Raw genomic sequence first — 27,482 nt, forward strand, 5'->3', positions numbered from 1 at the left:
TTTGCATTTGCTTCAAAAGCTGAATATAAAAATATTTTTTTATCGCAACTCGTTGTACATTTATAAAGCTATCGCCTTCAAGAAGTATTTCTGCTTTTCAGTTAATATATTTTGTAGAGATACTTTTTTTTTTTTCTCGGACGTTGTGGCAGCGCACTGCCCTCAAGTGGCCCGATGAAACCAGGCTAATCCTGTTTTTGTTTTTTTTTTTTTCATTCATACATACTTTTTTTGTTTTTTTTTTGTGTTTTTTTTGTATCCTAATTCTTATGTATGTGTTATTTATAATTTTTTTTGTTACCGAGTCTTTGAGAGGTAGTGGCTTCTAAAGCGCCGAGATCTAAAACCGCTCAACTACAGAGAAACTCATCAGCTGAGAAATATAGATTCACAAAATACAATAGAATAAAAGTATAAATATAATTTTTTAATTATTAAGAGAAGATATAACCGTCTTTTTTATGGCAAAGAGCGAGTCCGAAACATCAATTATTCTCGAGTGAGAGTTATAATATTCACACAAACATAGAAAAGGTTCGTGTAGTTGGAAATTTCTCCCCGCTGAGCGGGTTGTGCGCTGGGCTTGGGACCCGTCACGTAAAACCATACTCCAATGAAATATAACAACAAGCCTGGCGGAGCGAAGGAGCGACTGGCGCGCCTTGTTGGACGGCCATAACCGTTTAGACGGTTAAGCGCCAATTAAGTAAGTAAGTAAGTTGGAAATTGCTTCTGCATTGTTTAAGAATTATAGGTTTATAATGCCTTGAAACTCGGCATGGAACATTCAAGTTTACTTCGTTCAAAAGAAATGGGCTTGAAATCGATCCATTTAAAAGTATAGCCATAAATATTACACCTAGCATTTCTCTACGACTTGCAAGTGTAGGAAGATTTATTAGTTTTAATCGATTAGTGTAAGGAGGAAGATTATACGGAGAGTCCCATTGAAGATTTCTCAAGGCGAAGAGTACCTTGCGTAGCTTAACGCCACAATAGTCTTGGAATTCCTTGAAGTCTTTGAGCTTATGGCAATGTGACAACTTTTACAATATTCCATAATAATTCGTTTTCGTAGCTTTCTATCTTTATATTGTGACGAATATTAGCAACACTAAGGGATACTATCATCTCTAAGCCGATGCTAAGCAGTGACTTGTATGCACATCATTATGTCTACCCATATGTCCATACGAGCAGCGGAGAAAAGACGCACAAAGACATGCAGATATCTTATCTGAGATGCTCACAAAAGAAGGCAATAATTTGTGCAAGTATTACTCACGTATATACGCGCATATGAGAAGCTATAAACGTAGTTGTGGCTGATGATTTTGTAGCTGATAACTAACTAGTAAATTCTAGAATAGAAAACCCTAGAAAAGTGCAACGAGGAAACCAGGCAGTATAAAAGGCAGCAACAGTAGATGCACGACAATCAGTTTGGTTTAAGCAAGCTATCAGTTGCGAATTATAAGTGTTATTGTGAAGTACTTTAATAAAGGTAATTTTTGCATTATTCAATATCGGAGTTATTTATTCAACAGTTTAGTGATTCGAACGTTAGCAGAAGATTTGGAATAAGCGAAATTTCAGTAAATTCGTTACAGTATTATAGCAACGCTTCTCGCTTCCACTCTGTCGTCAGCCTTACTTTTGTTTGGCACATATGCAGTTATTCGTTCACAAAACTCCCAATATTTCTCGGTAGTTTGAATTAAGTGAGTGGGAAGTACATTCAATATAAAACAAATAAGTTTCATTCTTTTACTTAGTTTTAATTAGTTTTCAATTCATGGCCACCTTAATGACTTCATCAGTGGCAAGCCCTGTCAAATTTCTTATAGTCACACGGGTATTTCAAATACATAATTTTAGCTCTACTAGTGACAAAAATCTTTCACTAAGTGTTTGATAACCGATCGAAGTATCTAGCCATTCTCATTATTATTACTATTATTATAAAACAAGATTTTTTTTTGATAAGTCGCTTGTTTCATCAACAATTAAAGACAATGTGTTTGGCAAAAGTTTTCTTTGTTCTGGAACATTTTATTAACTGAGCAATTTTTTGTGGTAAGAATTCCTTTGAAGGAACTTCAAAATTATATGTGGGCTAACGAATGTGTGACACATTTTTTGGACAATATTGTGAGTTTTTACCGGAGTGAAAAAGAAAGAAAAGTACTGGCTACTGCCTAAAAAGGACCAAAATTGAAGAAAAGGGACCAGCGGACCATATGAGGTTGGAAGGGTCCATTTCGGGTGCAAATGGAGCAAAGTGGCAACCGTGGCTGTGTCCCGCAAATGTGCCAAAATTCTCTCATTTTCATTGAAATAAAAGTTTTTCTATTTTTTCCAATCAATTAAATGAAATAAGAAATAAGCGCAGATCCATAAATTGAGTCATGTCAATTTTCCGCTTAATTAAATGAATTTCATTGCCAAATATATTTTAAATGTATATTGGTTGAAAATATTTGAATAAATTGTTATTCTATTTTTAATTTAGGTATGAGCGCATACATTATTTGTAATGAGCGCCTATGCACAGAGCCAAAGACATTTGTGGGTAGGTACATAGTAAATACTTACCTGAAGTACACATTCCTCAAATACCCTTTATAAGTAACAAATTTGAAACTTAATGCATTAGGGCATGTGCAAACATTTATTTATTCAAAAACTGCACATGCCGCTAATTTTATTTATATAATTTCATACCCCAAAATTTTATGGTTTGGTTTGTTCGGTTCTGGGAAAAAAGTTTTCATCATATATTTATAGTTTATTTACGCATGTATTTAGGTTTGAATATACATAAGAACAAAAATTAAAAAAACAGCCAATCGTCATACAGGAAAGGTATACATGTATATAATTTATATATTAACGTCACAAAGTTTTTTTATTAAATTTATTTTTAAATAAATTTTGCAAAGCTTAGAACAGTGTTTGTTTTAAATAGTAGTAAAAAGTAGTCATATCTCAGTACAATATTTTTATACTCAGCTGAGCAGAGCTCACGGAGTATACTAATTTTGTTCGCATAACGGTACACCGTAACGGCATAAACTAATCGAGATAGATATAGACTTCTATATATCAAAATGATCTGGGCGAAAAAAGAAATTCATTTAGCCATGTCCGTCCGTCCGTCCGTCCGTGAACACAATAACTTGAGTAAATTTTGAGGTATCTTGATAAAATTTGGTATGTAGGTTCCTGAGCACTCATCTCAGACCGCTATTTAAAATGAACGATATCGGACTATAACCACGCCCTTTTTTTCGATATTGCAAATTTCAAAAAACCGAAAAAGTGCGATAATTCATTACCAGAGACGGATAAAGCGATGACGCAGAATAGAAAATTAGTAATGGGACAATGGGCGTGGCACCGCCCACTTTTAAAAGAAGGTAATTTAAAAGTTTTGCAAGCTGTAATTTGGCAGTCGTTGAAGATATCATGATGAAATTTGACAGGAACGTTACTCCAATTAATATATGTACGCTTAATAAAAATTAGCAAAATCGGAGAACGACCACGCCCACTTTTAAAAAAAAATTTTTTTTTAAGTAAAATTTTAACAAAAAATTTAATATCTTTACACTATATAAGTAAATTATGTCAACATTCAACTCAAGTAATGATATGGTGCAACAAAATACAAAAATAAAAGAAAATTTCAAAATGGGCGTGGCTTCGCCCTTTTTCATTTAATTTGTCTAGGATACTTTTAACGCCATAAGTCGAACAAAAATTAACCAATCCTTTTGAAATTTGGTAGGGGCACAGATTTTATGACGCTAACTGTTTTCTGCGAAAATGTGCGAAATCGGTTGATGCCATGCCCAGTTTTTATACACAGTCGTCCGTCTGTCCTTCCGCATGGCCGTTAACACGATAACTTGAGCAAAAATCGACATATCTTTAATGAACTTAGTTCACATGCTTACTTGAACTCACTTTGTCTTGGTATGAAAAATGAACGAAATCCGACTATCACCACGCCCACTTTTTCGATATCGAAAATTACGAAAAATTTAAAAAATGCCATAATCCTATACCAAATACGAAAAAAGGGATGAAACATGGTAAGGTAATTGAATTGTTTTATTGACGCGAAATGTAACTTTAGAAAAAACTTTATAAAATGGTTATGACACCTACCATATTAAGTAGAAGAAAATGAAAAAGTTCTGCAGGGCGAAATAAAAAAACACTTAAAATCTTGGCAGGTATTACATATATAAATAAATTAGCGGTATCCAACAGATGATATTCTGGGTCACCCTGGTCCACATTTTGGTCGATATCTGGAAAACGCCTTCACATATACAACTACCACCACTCCCTTTTAAAACTCTCATTAATACCCTTAATTTGATACCCATATCGTACAAACACACTATAGAGTCACCCCTGGTCCACCTTTATGGCGATATCTCGAAAAGGCGTCCACCTTTAGAACTAAGCCCCACGCCCTTTTAAAATACTCATTAACACCTTTCATTTGATACCCATATCGTACAAACAAAGTCTAGAGTCACCCCTGGTCCACCTTTATTGCGATACCTCGAAAAGGCGTCCACCTATAGAACTAAGGCCCACTCCCTTTTAAAATACTCATTAACTCCTTTCGTTTGATACCTATATTGCACAAACGAATTCTAGAGCCACTCCTGGCCAACCTTTATGGCGATATCTCGAAACGGCGTCCACCTATGGAACTAAGGATTACTCCCTTTTAAAATACTCACTAACACCTTTCTTTTGATACCCATATTGTACAAACAAATTCTAGGGTCACCCCTGGTCCACCTTTGTGGCGATATCTCGAAAATTCGACCACCTATACAACAACCACCACTCCCTTTAAAACCCTCATTAATACCTTTAATTTTATACCCATGTCGTACAAACACACTCTAGAGTCACCCCTGGTCCACCTTTATGGCGATATTTCGAAACGGCGTCCACCTATAGAACTAAGGCCCACTCCCTTTAAAATACCCATTAACACCTTTCGTTTGATGCTCATATTGTAAAAACAAATTCTAGGGTCACCCCTGGTCCACCTTTATGGCGATATCTCGAAACGGCGTCCACCTATGGAACTAAGGATTACTCCCTTTTAAAATACTCATTAACACCTTTCTTTTGATACCCATATTGTACAAACAAATTCTGGGGTCACCCCTGGTCCACCTTTATGGCGATATCTCGAAACAGCGTCCACCTATGGAACTAAAGATTACTCCCTTTTAAAATACTCATTAACACCTTTCATTTGATACCCATATCGTACAAACACATTCTAGAGTCACCCCTGGTCCACCTTTATGGCGATATTTCGAAAAGTCGTCCACCTATAGAACTAAGGCCCACTCCCTTTTAAAATACTCATTAACACCATTCGTTTGATGCCCATATTGTACAAACAAATTCTAGAGTCACCCCTGATCCACCTTTGTGGCTATATCCCTAAATGGCGTCCACCTATAGAACTATGGCCCACTTCCTCATAAAATACTCTTTAATGCCTTTCATTTGATACACATACCATACAAACACAATCCAGGGTTTCCCTCGGTTCATTTTCCTACATGGTTATTTTCCCTTATGTTGTCACCATAGCTCTCAACTCAGTATGTAATGTTCGGTTACACCCGAACTTAACCTTCCTTACTTGTTTTAAATTATTTTATTTTCAAGTTTTTAGTCTTTATTTAATTTCCTATTATTTCTCCTTCAATTAAATTCATTAATGGCGGCCACCGTGGTGTGATGGTAGCGTGCTCCGCCTACCACACCGTATGCCCTGGGTTCACGCCCCGGGCAAAGCAACATCAAAATTTTAGAAATAAGGTTTTTCATTTAGAAGAAAATTTTTCTAAGCGGGGTCGCCCCTCGGCAGTGTTTGGCAAGCGCTCCGGGTGTATTTCTGCCATGAAAAGCACTCAGTGGAAACTCATCTGCCTTGCAGATGCCGTTCGGAGTCGGCATAAAACATGTAGGTCCTGTCCGGCCAATTTGTAGGGAAAATCAAGAGGAGCACGACGCAAATTGGAAGAGAAGCTCGGCCTTAGATCTCTTCGGAGGTGATCGCGCCTTACATTTATTTTTTTTTTTTTTTAATTCATTTAGTGACTCATTACAAGGACTCTTTCCTGACAATTTGTTACAATATAAGTCCTCAATACATAATCCTTACAAAGACTTTACTCGACTCTGCGCCACATATTATTGTTCCTCCTCGACCACCAAAGTATTTTGATTTCACTTCTACAGGACTGTATGTAATATTTGTTCCAAATCGGACCACAAATACGATTTTTTGAATATCTCGATCCTTGCGCCACCAGCGCCGATTTATTTCATAGGTCTCTTTCTATTCTTGTATGTATTATGTGTTCCAAATATGAGCCAAATCGGACCACAAAAATGATTTTTTTTTAAATCTCGATCCCTGCGCCACCTAGCGGCGATTATTTTCATAGGTCTCTTCCTATTCTTGTATGTATTATGTGTTCCAAATATGAGCCTAATCGGACCACAAATACCATTTTTTTAATCTCGATCCTTGCGGCACCTAGAGGCGATTTTTTCTTATTATTGCATTGTCATCGGGTTCTGAACTATGTTCCAAGTTTCAAGCTTGTAGCTTATCGGGAAGTTACTTAAATTTCAATTACAAAATTTGTGCCAATTCAAGTCAAGCGAAGTAAAACCGTTTAAAAATAAGCTTAGCATAATCCTAAAATTTTGTTTGCAATTTTTATTCGGATCCAATCTTATGCTCTTACATACATACTATATCACAAACAACTTTGTTCGTGTTTATGTTTGCAATATTTATGTTCTTTCCTAAATGAACTTGAAAACCAGTGTACGACATTAATTAATAAGTACGAGTACAAATAACAATGTATGTACATGAAAAAATGTTTGTTTACAGATTAAATATTAGTAAATAAACTCATAAGCATATTTGTGTATATTCAAGGATTTTATTGTCATTTAAATAATTTTTTTATGAATTTTGATGTTCATTACAATCATATACATAGATAAGTAGATCTGTCAGGGTTAGGTCAGTTTGAATAAAAATAATTTCAACATGTTGACATTTTTCCGTGATGAGTGACGGTTCTTGTTATTCAAGAAATTTTGGCTGATGAATAAGATTAAGATAATAATATTTAACCAAACAATTCGTGAATACCGAATTACTGGTTGTCTGTCTTTGTTTGAAGATATCTAAACTTAATATTTATGACTTAGCTCACCTTAGGTCTCGGTGAGCTTAAAATTTTGGCATTAAAAGTTCCAGGAAGCGCTACGCGGCGATTAATTGCGAAACTATCTAACACTTCAATGTGGCCAACTTGAAATTGTCCAAGACTAAACTTCAGACAAATGATCTTAATGTTTACTGAATCTAAAGCTTTTTAATGCAGAATTCCTACAAATTACAGTGAAAACAAATTGTCCGGCTGTTGTAAACTTTCAATAACATCAACATTGTTATTTGTCGTAGAGGACATTTATAAAATTGTTTTTGTATTCCAGAGCTTTTAAAAATTATTCAAAACAGTGTTAAGCAATGAATATTGCCGCATATAATGAACACAACAATGCACGTATGTATTTATACTTATAATCTGCATGGTAATCAAATTGAGATTTTGTCTACCTACACTGAAAGAAATGGTGCTAGTAAAATCAACAAATCGGTTCTTTTGTTCTTGACTTAACGTAGATTCGGTGAAATTGATAGAATTATGGTTAATTCGACCGAGTTCTTTGCCAAGCGAACAAATTAGTTTGGTCACTTCAACAGAAGAGAAATTGTCGCTTTTAAGTTAACAAAATTCTGTAAAATTGACAGATTCCTGATCAATCTAGCTGATTTTTCTGTTAACACAACTGATCTCACTGGTCATTTCAACAGCGATCAACAGTCAATACATGAGCAAATTTCAAAGAGAATTTTACGCTCACTGCGCTATCTGCTTTGTGCTTATGACGATGGTGCCACTTGTTTAAAAAAAAAACACCAAAATAAGAAAACCACCAAATCGAAAAAAACAGAAAATGGGGAAAACAACAAAAAACTAGTTTTTCAGTTATCAATACAAAACAAAAAACCTTTTTTTGAATTTACTGTGCAAAAAATTATGATATACCAGGACACCTATTTATCGGGTACAATTGTGCAACTTCTCCTCCAAGCGAAATTCAAAATTGCGCCCTCTTGTTGCAAAAGTTTTGTTTGAACGAACAGGATTTTTCCAAAGTTAGTAATATTTTGTTCAACTTTTTACGAATTTTCACTCACTCGAATCTAATGAGATAATAGAAAACATCCTTTATTAATGCTGATGTTTCCGACAACATAAAAGTTTGAGTTGTTTTGGAATCGTTTCAACTAAAAGTGTTACGAAAATTAAACTTGCCGAATTACATGCAAAGTTACTCCAGTGGTGAATTACCTTCCTGCGATTTGATTCTTTACCTTTCTATAACTTACAAGTTCTCTATTTAAAATATTATGTCAAACATTTATACTACAAGTTTTGTTCGAAACAATCAAGTGTGGCAACTACATGCGAGAGAAGAAATTGAGAATGAGCTGAGCTGCAAATGAAGGAATTGAGAATCAGTTTCGTGACCACTATTTTCATTTCTATTTGCAAAGCGAAGTTCAAAACTATAAACTAAACAGATTATAAAATATAAAATTTGGTGACAGAGCGTTTAATAAAACAAAATAATAAAGCGTATAATGTTTAATGTGTGCCAGCATATTTGATGTACGCCCAATTAAAGTTCGGTTAGTAAGTGCGTACATATGTATGTATATGTAGCAAGCATGCGTATTTATGTATTCACATATTAACGTATGTATTTATATGGCGACATAGGTACTTTCGTACAAAGCTGTCGCAACAACTTTTTTTGTTAATTTGACTACTAAAACGGTCAATTACGAACCAACGATTTGTGCGCAGTTGATTCAACATTTTGTTGCGATGGATAAAAAATTTCGGTTGAATTCACCCATATTTCGGTTGATTTTACCAGTTTTTTTCTTTCAGTGTATCAATTTTTAACACAATATGAAATTAATATGTAAAATTTTCAGAAGAAAAACGAATTTAAAAGGGATAAAAAATAGGGAAATAAGTTTGAAAAAAAAGTATGAGCACCAATGTTTTTAAGTTAATTTTGAGCTCACAATTTGAACCACAACAGAGGTAACTTCACCAGAAAAAATTAATTTCGAGCTTTTTGAGAAGAGCTACGTCGGCTTCTTATCGGTAACAATCGACATCGATAAGTTATTGTTTTATTATTGGTTATCAATAGCTTTTTAAAAGGCGAGTTGCAGATGGGTTATCGATTAAATACTGAAGTTTATCAAAACGATAACAGACCGATAAGAAATTGCTAACTTTTCAATATCATATATTTAATTTTTTTATTAACAAGGAGATAGCTTATCGAAAAATTATAAAGTATTTTCGGTAAAAAGTTGAATATTTTTTCATAGCAAAACGACAACTTTTTAATCACAAATCGAGAAATTTTTGGCAAAAAATCGACAAATTTTCGATATGAAATTGATTAACTTTCGGTAACTGTTTAAGAATGTATCGATAACTTTTTGATAATTAATTAAAGAGTTTTCGATAGTAAAATATAAAATAAACAAAACAAATTTTTAATTACAAACCGATAACTAATCCATAAAAATTTACTATTTATTTATAACCTTTATTATTGATAGCAAGTTTAGAACACTTCAACAACAAATCTCGTCGATAGCAACTTAACACTCATGGATAGCAAAACGATATATTATGCCTACAAACGGTTAATACTTTGATTACAAGAAGATCTCTTTAGAGGCTACTAAAAACCAAACTGATTGAAGAGTTTACGAGGCGCAATCCTCTTAAGGGGTTGCCAGCACAATATATAGTTTATCCAAACCAATTCACAACCTCACCTACCCTTGACGAATCCTGTTTCATTAACAGCCGAACTCTGGCGACCCCGAACACCTGATGGTTCTAGGAGGTGGAAGGGAGGTATAACCTAGAAGGTTGCATGTGGTCATACCATTAATCGTACCCGAAATGGTCGGGTCGGATGGTCACCATCGATAACACTTCCCAAGGCCTTCGAGGAGTGTTCTTATCGCTATAACAACAACAAGAGATTTTAGGCCAAGCTTCTCTTCTAATTTGCACGGTGCTCCTTTAAGTTTTTTCCTACAAATTGGCGGAACGGGACCTATTTGTTTTATGCCGACTCCAAACGGCAACTGCAAGGCAGATGAGTTTTCAGTAAGAAGCATTTCATGTCAGAAATATACTCGAAGTGCTTGCCAAACAAAAAAGAAAAGAAAGAAAAAGCCAATAAATATTCGGTTGCCACGAACTGCTTCCACGCAAGCAGCGGCTGAACAAGGTTATATTCTTCTATAGGTTATTGGTCACTCTTGGATTTTACTAAACATGGAAACAATTTGCACTTTTTTGCATCTCTTGTGTGGAGATAGATAAACAGGTATGAAAGTTCAGGTAACATTTGTAGCTTTGAATAAGCGTGATCCTTAAAGGTAAACCTTCGCAAACGAGGGGGCAGAACCTGAATAAGACTCCCATTTATCCCCCAAAATGTCTTATATGAACCAATTGCCAAAGCACGTTATTTTCGGCAACAAATTTCACCAAGGAAATTTTCCAAAATAGAGAAAAGATTACCAATATTGTCAAAGCAGCATTTATTGACCTACCCGAATTCATGACCTTCGTAATGTCAATACCATTCAATTTAGCTACACTAATCTATTTAATTCACACAAATTATTTTATTCAATTCCGACGAACCAAATCTACCTTCGTCTTAGCGGAAACTCTTTGAAAGGCTTCATGTTGCTACTGTTGCTGTAGCGATAAAGATACTGCCCAAAGGTTTTTGGGAGTATTATCGATGTTCATGCTCCTTTTATGAATATAAATCCCGATCGTTCCGGTAACAAGCACCATTAAGGTACAAGGCCGACCATCTTGGGAACGATTTAATATCACCACTTTGTACCATTTAAGCCAAAACCGCCTCTCACCCCGAGTTCCATGAGCACCTTCGGCTCGCCAGAGCCTCAGCTGCTTAAAAAACACGGCAAGGTGAGGTTAATAAATTGATTCAAGAAGCTATAAACTGAATCATTTGGGTATTTTAGTCGGTGCCCCCCATTAATTCAGAAAGCAAAAATTCAGAAACACATTTTTTCAGAAAACATTTGTCAGAACCATTTTTTCAGAAAGACAAAATTCAGAGGTAAAAAATCCGAAGTCAAATCTCAGAAGTCTAATTTCAGAAGTCTAATTTCAGAAGTCGAATTTCAGAAGTCAAAATTCAGAAGGCAAAATGCAGAAGTCAAAATTCATAAAGTAATCAGACGACAGAAACCCCATAAAATTTTTCTCAAAATTCAAAAACGTTTATTTATTTGGAAGGAATTATGTATAAAGAAAAAGTAGTGCAATCTAAAACTTTGAATTGTGTGCAATAGCAAGCATGTAATTAACTAATTTTTTTCGCGGTTATCCTTTTCAAATGAATTTACAATTTTTGTTTTTATATCGGCCTACTGATTTGTAAGATCGCGGGTTCGAATCGAGCTGAAGGCCTAACAATATTTATTTTATCATTATTATTGTTATGATACATTTTTTCTTAATTGAAAAAAATTTAAATTAGAATAGAAGAAAGAAAAAAATTTAGAAAACTGGCAAAGCTCGTTGTATAGATCCATTTCGGGAACTGCTAAATTCCTTCATCGGCAACTTTTAGGCACCGCCGCTATAACCATTCAGCTATCACAGCGGTTGTTTTTTGTCTTCATTGTTTCTACTTCTGCCCTGTTTCTTGCCAATTGATATTTACAGCACTGCGACATCTGTTGCAGAATAGTTGTGAAAATTGGACTTGTTTATGGCGATGATGCCATAGTGTCACATTTTATTGACACTTTTCCCCGTGCTCTGGGATGTATTAACAATTTTTGTTGTTTCAATTAATATAAAAAGTACCATAGCAATAAAAATGATAAAATAATTATTGTTAGACCTTGAGCTCGATTCGAACCCGCGATTTTATGACTTTACAGTATTAAAAAACGAAGTCTTTATATTTTTTCTTGCGTTCCCGATATGGCTCGCCTCCAGCTGAAAATGGCTGCAGTTTTGTTTCTATTATTGCATGTTCGTTTTTTATTTTTTATTTTATTTATAAAATTAAATATGTTAGGGTGTGTCCCAAATGCACTTCGAATGACATTGTGCCACCTTTCGATGGAATTATTTGTACGGACTTCACCCAATTTGGCGATATTATATAATTCCATAATTCGATTGAATATAACGCCTTCTTTCGACGTTGCTGTGTTCCAGGCTGAAAAACAAAAAATCAGAAGTAAAATTTCAGAAGTCAAAATTCAGAAAGTAAAGAAAGTTTTATGCAAAATTTTATGTTTTTTTGCTGTCTGATTGCTTTCTGAATTTTGACTTCTGAAATTTTACTTCTGAATTTTGACTTCTGAAATTTGATTTCTTAATTTTTGTTTCTGAGTTTTGACTACTGAATTTTGGCTTTCTGAAAAAAGGGTTCTGCCTTATGTTTTCTAAAAAAATGTGTTTCTGAATTTTTGTTTTCTGATTCATGGGGAGAACCATTCTAGTCGCCTCTTACGACAGGCATAACTGCCTCGGTTACATTCTAGGCTCCCTAACCCGCTCAGTATTTGTTTCAATAATTCCCGATTCCGTTATAAGTTCAACACGTTATGAGATAAAGAAATTTTGAAATATTTTCTAAGATAAGGTGTTCTTTAATCAAAAATCTGAGGCAAAATGTGTTTCTGAATTTTTGTTTTCTGATTCATGGGGAGAACCATTCTAGTCGCCTCTTACGACAGGCATAACTGCCTCGGTTACATTCTAGGCTCCCTAACCCGCTCAGTATTTGTTTCAATAATTCCCGATTCCGTTATAAGTTCAACACGTTATGAGATAAAGAAATTTTGAAATATTTTCTAAGATAAGGTGTTCTTTAATCAAAAATCTGAGGCAGAAGCTAACTAAGTTTACGCTTTAAATATAAATTTTGTTTACAAAAAAAAAAAGAAATCACAACACAAAATATTTGCCAAAAGAAATTGACGTAATTGCTATTGAAAATATTATATACATAATATCTTTAAAATAAACATAATTATACATACATGCATACACAAATCACATGCCCCTACAATGTAAGCACTTATCTATGAATAGTTGTTACATACATAGAAGCAGAAAACCCACACATTCTACAAGTATATATCAACCTTGACTTTGAGTTGAAAGGTGAACATAATGTTAAAAAGCAAGCATCTTTTTTACAAACTTAAAGCAAAATGCGGTTCTGCGCATCTTATTGTTTATTTCAAAAGCAAAATGCTTATATACTTACAGTTCAACCTAACCTACATACACCTGCGAGTACAAAAATAAACAGCAATAGTTTTTAATAAATTTCGTTTATTTAAATTTTTTTATATTATTTTTATTTAATAAAAAAAAAAAATTTAACAATCTCTTAAGATGGCTTAGCAAAATGATTTCAAAAACGTTTGCGAAAAAAAAGGTTCGTGTAGTTTTCAAACAATTGCTTTGTTAGACCAAAACTTTAAATAAGAATTTTGCATTTTTTTTAAGATATTGTGACGAATATTAGCGTCACTAATTGATCTCACATCCTAAGGCACAGCAACATTAAAGCAAGCTTCATAAAAACACTAATCATCATTTACCCACATACATACAAGGCAACGAATAGATAACTCACACACAGATGTGATCATCAGCCGAAGTAGTACTCACATATACACACGCATATGGCTTTGCGAGAGACTATAAACTACAAATATACATGTACATTTATGGTTGGTAAAGAAGCATGAATTCCGCGAAGTTACTAGACCTTAGGACAAATGGGTGGACGAGACAACAGAGAGTGCAAAAGCAGCGAAAGCTGAGTAGTCAGTAATCAGTCAGTTTTTAATTAGTCAGACATGCTCATATTGCTTTATACAATTGTTACACACGCATATGGCTATGCGAAAGACTATAAACTACAAATATACATGTACATATATGGTTGGTAAAGAAGCATGAATTCCGCGAAGTTACTAGAGCTTAGGAGAAATGGGTGGACGAGACAACAGAGAGTATAAAAGCAGCGAAAGCTGAGTAGTCAGTAATCAGTCAGTTTTTAATTAGCCAGACATGCTCATATTGCTTTATACAATTGTTACACACGCATATGGCTATGCGAGAGACTATAAACTACAAATATACATGTACATATATGGCTGATAACCAAGCACGAATTCCGCGAAGTTACTAGAGCTTAGGAGAAATGGGTGGAAGAGACAACAGAGAGTATAAAAGCAGCGAAAGCTGAGTAGTCAGTAATCAGTCAGTTTTTAATTAGCCATACATGCTCATATTGCTTTATACAATTGTCACACACGCATATGGCTATGCGAGAGACTATAAACTACAAATATACATGTACATATATGGCTGGTAAAGAAGCATGAATTCCGCGAAGTTAATAGACCTTAGGAAAAATAGGTGGACGAGACAACAGAGAGTACAAACGTAGCGAAAGCTGAGTAGTCAGTAATCAGTCAGTTTTTAATTAGCCATACATGCTCATATTGCTTTATACAATTGTCACACACGCATATGGCTATGCGAGAGACTATAAACTACAAATATACATGTACATATATGGATGGTAAAGAAGCATGAATTCCGCGAGGTTAATAGACCTTAGGAGAAATGGGTGGACGAGACAACAGAGAGTATAAAAGCAGCGAAAGCTGAGTAGTCAGTAATCAGTCAGTTTTTAATTAGCCATACATGCTCATATTGCTTTATACAATTGTCACACAGGCATATGGCTATGCGAGAGACTATAAACTACAAATATACATGTACATATATGGCTGGTAAAGAAGCATGAATTCCGCGAAGTTAATAGACCTTAGGACAAATTGGTGGACGAGACAACAGAGAGTATAAAAGCAGCGAAAGCTGAGTAGTCAGTAATCAGTCAGTTTTTAATTAGCCATACATGCTCATATTGCTTTATACAATTGTCACACAGGCATATGGCTATGCGAGAGACTATAAACTACAAATATACATGTACATATATGGCTGGTAAAGAAGCATGAATTCCGCGAAGTTACTAGACCTTACGATAAATGGATGGAAGAGACAACAGAGGGTATAAAAGCAGCGAAAGCTGAGTAGTCAGTAATCAGTCAGTTTTTAATTAGCCAAACATGCTCATATTGCTTTATACAATAGTTTTTGTTATTGATATTAGAGAAAAATTACAAAGTTTACAAACGGCGATGGCTACTAGGACATGTTTCTGAATTTCACCTCTTCATCAACTAGCTTCTCGGCAGCTCAGTTTTGAACTCGAAATCTTCAACATTCATACTTTATACTAATGTAAAGGCAGATGCCTCTATCCACTCGGCCATTTGAATGTGCCGCTGCTCGCTTTGTAATTGGACTTTAAGTGTTCTCATTTTGTTGCTATTCCTTTTATTTACTATTTAGGTACATACGTATGCTATATGATATTTAACCTTAATTGTGTGAAATAAGTATAGGCGCACTCCAAGATCTTAGTAACATTGGGTTTATAGTATTGCTTTTATAAGCAGTACATCCAGCAACGGCTGATGAAGAAATTAAATTCAGAAACATGTCTTAGTATTCATCGCCGCACGGTGGGGTATTTGATCAATCTAGCTGGCCAAAAGTTGATTTTTCAAAATATTCAATTTTTTTTTTAAAATACTCCCTGGCGTTCCTAGATGTCCACTGAAAAGTATACATACCCCAAAACCCATTTGCAACGTCAACCGAGCTAATCGCGCACATCTGAAGTTGTATAAAATTGTGTGCAGTTCGATGTATTTTTGAATTAAAAAGCAATATTCCCTTCTAACCTAAATACTTGTTCACTTGTTTATCCTTAATAAAATCTAGTTACATTTTCTTTTAGGACAGGTAAATATGTTTAAAATTCATACTTAAGATTTTTAAACCACATGTTTTAACTGAGTTATTCTACTTGTAATACTAATACTTTTCAATATTCAATTTTTTAAAAACCTTGCAAACAAAAGGCTATATCTTTTTTTACATGGCATTTCATGTCAGTAATTTTTTGGCAATACATAAGCCTGTGTTTGTTTCAAAGTTTAATAACAAAAACGGCTGCGCATACCCGCGATTTTTTGAGTGGTGATCTATTTTTTAAGAAACTGATAGCCTTATTGGCAAAAGGTGGTAACCTTGTGAGAACTCCTCAGTGGCAACACCTAGGAGAAAAGTCTTAAAATGTAATACTATATCGATGTACCAAATTTGATTCAAATCAGTTAAGCCGTTTCCGAGATGGCAGTGGATATACAAAGCAATATAAAAAAGAAGGTGGGGTAGCAACCTTAAGTAGCAACCCTTATTAAAAATGTTAATAGAAATGCGAAGTAAAATACTTTTCGTTTGATACCCATATTGACATATCTCATCTAATGCCAAAAAAATGGCCCCGGTTCCATCCGAAACCGGGGTCCCGATCCATAGTAATTTTGCGCGGAACACTGTGAATTTACTGTCAAATACTTTCTTTCATAACAATGAAGTCACACAACCACTTCTTGAACAGAAATAACTGCTGTTTTAATTTTGGCCAGCTAGATTGTTTAAATCACCCACCGTGCGCCGTTTGTAAACTTTGTAATTTTCCCCTAATATCAATAAAACAATTTCCGAATTAGCTTTATATAGTTTTTGCTAAAAATTTATTAAAGTTAAAAAAATTATTAAAAAAATAGCTGATACAATTTTTTAAGAACAGAATTACTGGTGTGCATCATGCAGCATTTGTCTTCTTTTATTTACTTTTGTAAAAAAAAAAAACAAAAATTTGATGTTAAACAAGTAAGGAAGGCTAAGTTCGGGTGTAACCGAACACTACATACTCAGCTGAGGGCTTTGGAGACAAAATAAGGGGAATTCACCATGTAGGAAAATGAACCTAGGGTAACCCTGGAATATGTTTGTATGACATAGGTAACAAATCGAAGGTATTAAAGAGTATTTTAAAAGGGAGTGGGCCATAATTCTATAGGTGGACGCCATTTCGGGATATCGCCATAAAGGTGGCCCAGGGATAACTCTATAATGTGTTAGTACTATATGGGTATCAAATTGAAGGTATTAATGAGGGTTTTAAAAGGGAGTGGCCCTTAGTTGTATATGTGAAGGCGTTTTCGAGATATCGACCAAAATGTGGACCATGGTGACCCAGAAAATCATATGTCGGGTACCACTAATTTATTTATATATTTAATACCACGAACAGTATTCCTGCCAAGATTCCAAGGGCTTTTGATTTCGCCTTGTAGAAATTTTTCATTTTATTTTACTTAATATGGTAGGTGTCACATCCATTTTACAATGTTTTTTCTAAAGTTAAATATTGCGTCAATAAACCAATCAAATTATCATGTTTCATCCCTTTTTTCGTATCTGGTAGAGAATTATGGCATTTTTTCATTTTTCGTAATTTTCGATATCGAAAAAGAGGGCGTGTTCATAGTCGGATTTCGTTCATTTTTCATACTAAGATAAAGTGAGTTCAGGTAAGTACGTGAACCAAGTTTAGTAAAGATATATCGATTTTTGCTCAAGTTATCGTGTTAAAGGCCGAGCGGAAGGACAGACGGTCGACTGTGTATAAAAACTGGGCGTGGCTTCAACCGATTTCGCCCTTTTTCACAGAAAACAGTTATCGTTATAGAATCTATGCCCCTACCAAATATCACAAGGATTGGTAAATTTTTGTTCGACTTATACATTAAAAGTATTCTAGGCAACCCAAATGAAAAAAGGCGGAGCCACTCCCATTTTAAAGTTTTGTCTTATTTTTGTCTTTTGTTGCACTATATCATTACTGGAGTTGAATATTGACATAATTTACTTATATACTGTAAATATATTAATTTTTTTGTTAAAATTTGACTTTTAAAAAATTTTTTTTAAAAAGTGGGCCGATTTTGCTAATTTAGCACATATATAGTGATAATAGTAACGTTCCTGCCAAATTTCATCCTGGTATCTTCAACGACTGCCAAATTACAGCTTGCATAAATTTTAAATTACCTTCTTTTAAAAGTGGGCTATGCGCCGGTTGTCCAAAATTTTACTAATTTTATATTCTGCGTCTTAAGGTCAACGTAACTAGCAAGTTTCATCGCTTTATCCATCTTTGGTAATGAATTATCGCATTTTTTAGGTTTTTCGAAATTTCCGATATCGAAAAAGTAGGCGTGGTTATAGTCCGATATGGTTCATTTTCAATAGCGATCTGAGATGAGTGCCCAGGAAGCTACATACCAAATTTCATCAAGATGCCCCAAATTTACTAAAGTTATCTTGTTAACGGACAGACGGACGGACATGGCTCAATTAAATTTTTTTCGATACTGATGATTTTGATATATGGAAGTCTATATCTATCTCGATTCCTTTATACCTGTACAACCAACCGTTATCCAATCAAAGTTAATATACTCTGTGTGCAAAGCACTCTGAGTATAAAAAACTAAGAAAATAAAGAAGCGTTGGCAAATATGTAGCTAAGTAAATATTTAGCTATGAAATCCATTCGTTTGGGAAATACCTGGCAACTGCACTATGTCAATAAGAATATTCGTAAAAACAAATATGTAAGAAACCCATAAACATACATACGATAAGGTTAGTACAACTTTCACTCTGATTGAACAAAGTGAAAACTTTCTAAAAACTGAAAAGTTCGTTGATATTTAACAATGTTAATATAAATGTACATTCATAGATATACATAAAGAATTCTTACAATTTATTTTTTTGCATCATCAAATTATTTTGCCAAGAATTTATTGGCTCTTACTTTTATTGTATTTTGATTGATCATTAGCAGGTGAATTGGTTTATTTTTATCAAATGAATAATTTTTTTGGCAATTGATGTGTTTGTTGCTCAGCTGATTTCATATGTATGTGTATACGTGGGTGGACTCCTCAGGTCTCTAAAACAGTGTGGCCACATTGTGAGTTCTTTACCAAACGCTAGAAATTGGTTATATATAGGGATATTTTTAATCGAATTTTTTTCTCCCATAAATTTTAAATTAAGAGAGAAAAAAGTCATAACTACTTCACGAGTACTTGAAGCTTGTAGCTTTCATATGTTGCAATATACGTAACGGTAGTTATGACCAAAATCGTACGCGCAGCATTCACTTTAACCGCAACTATAGCTATAATCGTATAAGTAAACCTACACGTCACTATTACTACAAAAAAAATATCGTCCCCGTTACCGTCACTATAGCCATAATTCTGGTCGCAGTCCTTTGTAGTTTTTCTTACAAATTCACGATACGAGAACTTTTAAATAATAATTAAATAATTTAAAAAAAAAAAAATTCAGGCGGGCGTCTTGGAAAACCGTCCTTTCCAACCTCACACGCAACGCAGGGAGAATTGCTGTGCGATAATTGTGTATATATTGAAATGACGTCCATTCCGACAGTTATCAATTAAATTTGATTCTGTGTTGCTCCACCTAGCGTTCATTCCGATAACATACTCAATACCCCAGCGGGTTAGGGGGGGTCAGAATATACCCGCGGTAGGTATGCCTGTCGTAAGAGGCGACTAAAATACCAGATTCAAGGGGCTGTGTAGCGCAACCCTGCAGGTTGCCAGCGCAACATATAGCTTCTCCAAACCCAATTGTCAACCTCACCTATCCGCGGCGAATCCTGTTTCACTAACAGACGAGGCTCTGGCGACCCTAAGCTCCTTATGGAACTTGGGGTAGGGGAGGGAGGGGATGGCCTGAAGGTTTAATGTGGCCACATAAATCGTTCCCGAGATGGTCGGGCCAGCACCTTAATGGTGCTGTGGTACCGGAGCGTACCGGATCTGTATCCGGCAAAGGACCATCACATCGATAACACTCCCCAAAGCCTTCGGGGAGCAACCTTATCGCTACAACAACAACAACAACAACATAACATACTCAATAATATACTCTAACCCCTGCACGTTGAAAATTTCCAACTGTGAGAAAAAATATGATAGATTTAAAACTAGTCATTGTCGACCTATCAACAATATGGTGTTCAAAATCTCGTTCATCTCGATATCATCAACAATAAAATTCTTTTTTTAAACTACGAGCAAAGGCGAATAGATTTAAAGCTAATAATTTTAAATCAAACCCCTAGAATGGTGATTACAATCGCGTCAATCCCGACATCATCAACAATACAATTCTGAAGTTATATGAACTACATTGTGTTCGAATTCTGTGAACTTCTTCGTTTTTTTATATACCAGCTATACTAAATTTCCTAAGTTTAACGTAATACACTTTGTACGATTTGATATATTTTTTGAAGAAAGATCGTCGTGTTCTTTTTGTTTCAGCTTGGTTTTCCCACTCCTTCACCTGTTCCCTACTCTTTATACTCCACTTCTGGGTTCTGTGTATTCTTATTTTCTAATTATCATATTTTTATACTCAGTTGAGCAGAGCTCACAGAGTATATTAAGTTTGATTGGATAACGGTTGGTTGTACAGGTATAAAGGAATCGAGATAGATATAGACTTCCATATATCAAAATCATCAAGATCGAGAAAAAATTTGATTGAGCCATGTCCGTCCGTCCGTCCGTCCGTCCGTTAACACGATAACTTGAGTAAATTTTTAGGTATCTTGATGACATTTGGTGTGTAGGTTCCTGAGCACTTATCTTAGATCGCTATTTAAAATGAACGATGTCGGACTATAACCACGCCCACTTTTTCGATATCGAAAATTTCGAAAAACCGAAAAAGTGCGATAATTCATTACTAAAGAGAGATAAAGTGATAAAACTTGGTAGGTGGGTTGAACTAATCACGCAGAATAGAAAATTAGTAAAATTTTGGACAATGGGCGTGGCACCGCCCACTTTTAAAAGAAGGTAATTTAAAATTTTGCAAGCAGTAATTTGGCAGTAGTTGAAGATATCATGAGGAAATTTGGCAGGAACGTTACTACTATTACTATATGTACGCTTAATAAAAATTAGCAAAATCGGAGTAGGACCACGCCCACTTTAAAAAAAAATTTTTTTTAAAGTAAAATTTTAACAAAAAATTTAATATCTTTACAGTATATAAGTAAATTATGTCAACATTCAACTCCAGTAATAAATAGGTTCGACAAAATACAAAAATAAAAGAAAATTTCAAAATGGGCGTGGCTCCGCCCTTTTTCATTGAATTTGTCTAGGATACTTTAAATGCCATAAGTCGAACAAAAATTTACCAATCCTTCTCAAATTTGGTAGGGGCATAGATTTTACGACGTTAACTGTTTTCTGAGAAAATGGGCGAAATCGGTTAAAGCCACGCCCAGTTTTTATACACAGTCTTCCGTCTGTCCTTCCGCATGGCCCTTAACACGATAACTTGAGCAAAAATCGACATATCTTTACTGAACTTAGTTCACGTACTTATCTGAACTCACTTTAGCTTTGTATAAAAAATGAACGAAATCCGACTATGACCACGCCCACTTTTTCGATATCGAAATTTACGAAAAATTAAAAAATGCCATAATTCTATACTAAATACGAAAAAAGGGATGAAACATGGAAATTGGATTGGTTTATTGACGCGAAATATAACTTTAGAAAAAACTTTGTAACCTACCATATTAAGTAGAAGATAACGAAAAAGTTCTGCAGTGCGACATAAAAAACCCTTGAAATCTTGGCAGGTATTACATATATAAATGAATTAGCGGTATCCAACACATGCTGTTCTGGGTCACCCTGGTCCACATTTTGGTCGATATCTGGAAAACGCCTTCACATATACAACTACCACCACTCCCTTTTAAAACTCTCATTAATACCTTTAATTTGATACCAATATCGTACAAGCACATTCTAGAGTCACCCTTGGTCCACCTTTATGGCGATATCTCGAAAAGGCGTCCACCTATAGAACTAAGCCCCACGCCCTTTTAAAATACTCATTATCACCTTTCATTTGAAACCCATATCGTACAAACATATTCTAGAGTCACCCCTGGTCCACCTTTATGGCGATATATCGAAAAAGCGAACACCTAAAGAACGAAGACCCACTCCCTTTTAAAAATACTCATTAACACCTTTTATTTGATACCCATATTGTACAAACGCATTCTAGAGTCACTCCGGGTCCACCTTTATGGCGATATCTCGAAAAGGCGACCACCTATACAACTGCCACCACTCCCTTTTAAAACCCTCATTAATACCTTTAGTTTTATACCCATATCGTATAAACAAATTCCAAGGCACCCCTGGTCCACCTTTATGGCGATATCTCGAAACGGCGTCCACCTATGGAACTAAGGATTACTCCCTTTTAAAATACTCATTAACACCTTTCATTTGATACCCATATCGTGCAAAGAAATTCTAGAGTCAACCCTGATCCACCTTTATGGCGATATCCCTAAATGGCGTTCACCTATAGAACTATGGCCCACTCCCTCATAAAATACTCTTTAGTGCCTTTCATTTGATAGACATGTCATACAAACACATTCCAGGGTTTCCCTCGGTTCATTTTCCTACATGGTTATTTTCCCTTATGTTGTCACCATAGCTCTCAACTGAGTATTTAATGTTCGGTTACACCCGAACTTAACCTTCTTTACTTGTTTTTGGTTTGGTTTTGGTTAACTCCTTGACTCTTTGAACTTTCACCTTTGTGTCTGCAAATTGTGTGTCACCTCACTTGCTGCTTTCTTTCTTAGTATTTTTTTCCAAATGAGTTATTTTTTAATAAATCTTTGGGGATTTTGAAAAATTTTCAATGGCAGCGCTGCTATATAAGCTACTTTTAGCTGTTTTGTTTGCTAAAAAAAACCGCCGTTTGACCTTCAACAAGTTCGTAGTTTAAATTAGCTAAATATGACTGATTTACTCATGTTACGCTCATTTTGTTTACTAAGTGTTTTTTTTCAATCAAACACGTTACTCCTTCAAAAAGTGCCTTTGTTTTTCCAATTGCCGCAGTACGATATTCACCCATGTGCGTGTGCCAGGGCGTATGAGTAACATTTTGGAATGCTATAAACAAATATAACCTTTTTTTTATAAACTTTAACAATATTACGAAAATGAAGTTTTAAGTCACACATGCACACAGTCATTTATTTAAAATTAATTAAATAATTTAAAAAAAATATGTTAACATCGTTGAGTTATCGTTTGGACTCGACTTGTTATCGCCGAGTCCATCAGCTTCTTATTGGTTTCAGTGATTTTATATTGAAGTTTTGTTAGTATCTCTTTCATAACTAACAATGCAGTGACGCACACTAGTTTCGAACTATCGCAAAACTATCGAACTTAGAAATGGTACCAATCTAATTCTGTACCTCGAAATATTTTCAACTGACACTTTTAACATTGTGATGTCCTACGAGTTGTCCCCTTGCAGACCTTTTCAGCGCTTTGTTAACTGGTTCAGTCGTAGTAAGTTCTGAAACCGTCATTTTCTTTGATTGATTAATTAAAATACCTGCAAGCTCAAGATAAAGGAGGCTCTACTAATGGAAGCGGGAGCCAGGTGGAGGCATCATGATAGATGCCACACGGAAAAACTAACATGGCCGGAATGGAATGAGAAGAGATCACAAGAGCTTCTCACTCTCGGTAAGAGAGATCTTTCCTTAGTTGAAGGTCTTCTCACTGTTCACGTTTGCATTGGGCCGCATGCGGACAGGATTGGCGCTCCATTTAATAATTATTGTAGAAGCTGCGGCAACGAAAAAGAGTCTGAAACTGTTAGGCATCTACTCTGCGAATGGTCAGCGCCAGGTAGAAGAAGGCAACGTTTTATGGCCAAGATGTTTCACGTAGTTCTGACTGATATAGCTGAGGTCAATACACGACGCTTAGTTAGCTTCACAAACTCAACGAAGTGGAGTAGGAGAGTAGGAACAAATCCGTGCGGTTTCACAATGGGCCTATAAAGGCCTAGGTGCTCCGATGCGCCGATGCGTACGGCAGCCACTTGAACCTAACCTAACCTAACCAAATTAAAATGCATATTGCTCAGACTTAAACAATATAGGATGATTGCCAGCTATCCCACTGTGCATCCGATTAGCATCACTTCGAAGGTGGTCGTTAAGCCTTTAGTACGAAACTATAGCTTTGCATGACTCTCTCCTATATTCGCTGCTGGGCACAGATGACCCATCGTTATCAAATCGATAATACGTGTATAACAAGTTGATGGCACTACGTTAAGTTTTTCGATAATTCTTCGAAAACAGAGCAAATTGGTGAAACTCCGATAACAAGTCGATATCTTTTCGATACGAAACCGACAACTTTTGATAAATCATTGATAGATAATCGATAACAAATCCATAGCACGCCGGTAATGATTAGGAATAACTCCGATTGCAAATCGATAGTTTTGAAGGCTCTAGTGAAACAAACAGTGAACGTTGTTTAATGTTCCTTTTTTGGTACTATAGATGACTTTATTATATCGCGAATACAAATTTTTCCAGATGCTGGACTGAAGCATGCAGAACATATATTGCGTGTGTCGGAGTTGATTCTCGGTCAGTAAGAGTTTAAACTTAAGGTGGTTCCAGAGCGACGCGCGTATCCCTGTGGTGTCTGCATTCACCTTCTGCGAGTTTTGGGTACTCTTCTCTGAGAACAGGGTTCGCCGGGCATCTAGCGGCATAGGACTTTGCCCACTTTTTCATTGTATTTGCCGAAACGATGCCTTATGTCCATGTTAGGATTTTTGGTTGTCCGTCTGTCGGAGGTGCAACGCCATCGACGTGGATGTCCAGTATTTTCGACATTTGCCACGTCCACGCCGTGAATAACGTCAAAAGGTGTTTGGTTGGTGATAGTGCCAAGTCAGGCGGTGGGAAAAAAACAGGAAATACTAGTGATATGATTGTTTGTTTACAGCTCGGTTGTTGTAGGACTAGAAATGTTTGCTATTATCGTGCACTCATCGGCGTGATAGCTCCTTTGGGTGGGAAAGGAAGCTCTGATAGATAAAATTAAACCCGAGTGAGAATTGGACACTACCCCGTGGCCCGTTAAAGAGCTTAGTCCTTGCAGCATCAACGCTAAATGTGAAAAATTATTATTGTTTACAAATAAATATAATTTTCGTATGGAAATGTAAACTAAACAAGTAAAGGTGTCTAAGTTCGGGTGTAACCGAACATTATATACTCAGCGTGAGCTTCAATTGTACATTTCATTTCAGATAAATTACTTTTCTACATAACACGTGGCACCGCCCGTTTAAAAAAAATGTCTCCCCATTTCCTCTTACAATAAAACTTGATAAGTGAAACATCATTAATCCAAACAATTTTTTGCTAAGTTATAGCTTATTATTCTAGTCTACGACCCTTTTAAACTTGTTTTTTATCTAAGTTGCCGTGGTCTTTCACCGATCCCGTCCATTTTTACTAGAAATATTTTCTGCTATAAGGAAAATATGTGTATACAATTTCATTACGATATGCTAATTTTTCTTCGAGTTATGGCTCCCGAAACATAGAAAATTGCTCAGTCATAAAAGGGGCGGTGCCACACCCATTTTCAAAAATTTTTATATTTTCCAATTTAATGTTATAATTCAATTTAAAAAGTAAAATTCTATTGACACAAAGCTCTTTTTCGCTAAGATATAGATTATTATTTTCGTCTACGACCCTTTCAAAATTCTTGTATATAAAAGTGGGCGTGGTCTTTAACCGATCTCGTCCATTTTTCCTAAAAATATTTCCTGCTATAGGGAAAACTTGTGTACCAAATTTTATTACCATCCGTTAATTTTTCTTCAAGTTATGGCTCCCGAAACATAGAAAACTGTTTAGTCATAAAAGGGGCGGTGCCACGCCCATTTTTTGAAATTTGAAATTTTTCCTATTTATTGTTATAAATCCACTTGGGAAATGAAATACCATTGATATAAAGCTCTTTTTTGCAAAGATATAGCTTATTTTATTCGTCCACGACTCTTTTTAAAATCTTTTATATAAAATTGGGCGTGGTCCTTAACCGATTTCGTAAATTTTTCTTCAAATCATACCCTATAGTAACGGCAACCTCTCTGCCGAATTTTGTTATGATAGGTTTAACGATTTTTGATTAATAATATTTGTAAAATTGTTTTTATCATAAGTGGGCGCGGCCATTTCAACATTCTAGGTGTATTATTTACTAAATTATCAGGTTTTTTGTGTTTTCCAAAATTTTTTATATATAAAAAGTGGGCGTGGTTATCGTCCGATTTCGCTCATTTTCAATACCAATCTATTCTGGGTCCAGATATCTCAATATTTACTCAAGTTATCGTGCTAACGGACGGACGGACGGACGGACATGGCGCAATCAAATTTTTTTTCAATACTGATGATTTTGATATATGGAAGTCTATATCTATCTCGATTCCTTTATACCTGTACAACCAACCGTTATCCAATCAAAGTTAATATACTCTGTGTGCAAAGCACGCTGAGTATAAAAATTAAAATAGTCTCAGTTCATGATCGCATGATATTATGAAGCAAAAAATTAAACAGACGGAAGTATGTATATTTGTATGTATGTAGGTAGTTTAGTATGATATATACAAAATATTTTCTATGGGTATGTACATATATTTATAATAAAACCTGTACATATATGTATATTTTCTTATATTTTAACAACCGATTGTTGCCTATGAAAACTTGAAGAGTGAGCAGGCTAGACAACGCTGGATAGAGTCCACGATTGAGAGGGTTGTTGGCGCGCAGCGTGATTAAGAGAAAAGGAGGTCAATGTAGCGTTCAAGATCAAATTTGACGTAGTTACGTCTTTAATTTTTGTTTATCATAACGCAAATTTATAGCCAGTAATGGAAGCGAAAATTTTTATTATATACATGAATATTAAAAGAAAAATGCAAAAATTAAATAGCTGAAAGGGTTAGTATTTTTTGTTTAAAATAAGCAGGCAGTTTGCAATAATTGCGTATAATTTCAAAAAAAATTTTTTGGTAATAAAAATTAGCAAACACTTTGTATATCAGATAGTGAGCGCTATAAACTAATGAAAATACAGCATTGATTTTAAATAATTTTTTTTTTGCATTTAAAAATGCAAGCTATCAAAAAATTATTACACTGTCATAATTGCGATCGGAAAATTGGCACGAGTAGTTTACCCATGCGCGCGTATGTATGTGTGA

The 27,482-nt window shown here is 35.1% G+C and overlaps 1 protein-coding gene across 1 annotated transcript in view; it reads right to left on the reverse strand.

Annotated features, from left to right (window-relative positions):
• The window catches only part of Gyc88E (Guanylyl cyclase at 88E), a 282,867-nt gene that overhangs the window by 96,061 nt on the left and 159,324 nt on the right, over positions 1-27,482 (reverse strand). The window lies entirely within an intron of this gene.

The sequence above is a fragment of the Eurosta solidaginis genome, chromosome 1, assembly GCF_040869045.1.
Source record: "Eurosta solidaginis isolate ZX-2024a chromosome 1, ASM4086904v1, whole genome shotgun sequence".
NCBI classification, from domain to species: Eukaryota; Metazoa; Arthropoda; class Insecta; order Diptera; family Tephritidae; genus Eurosta; species Eurosta solidaginis.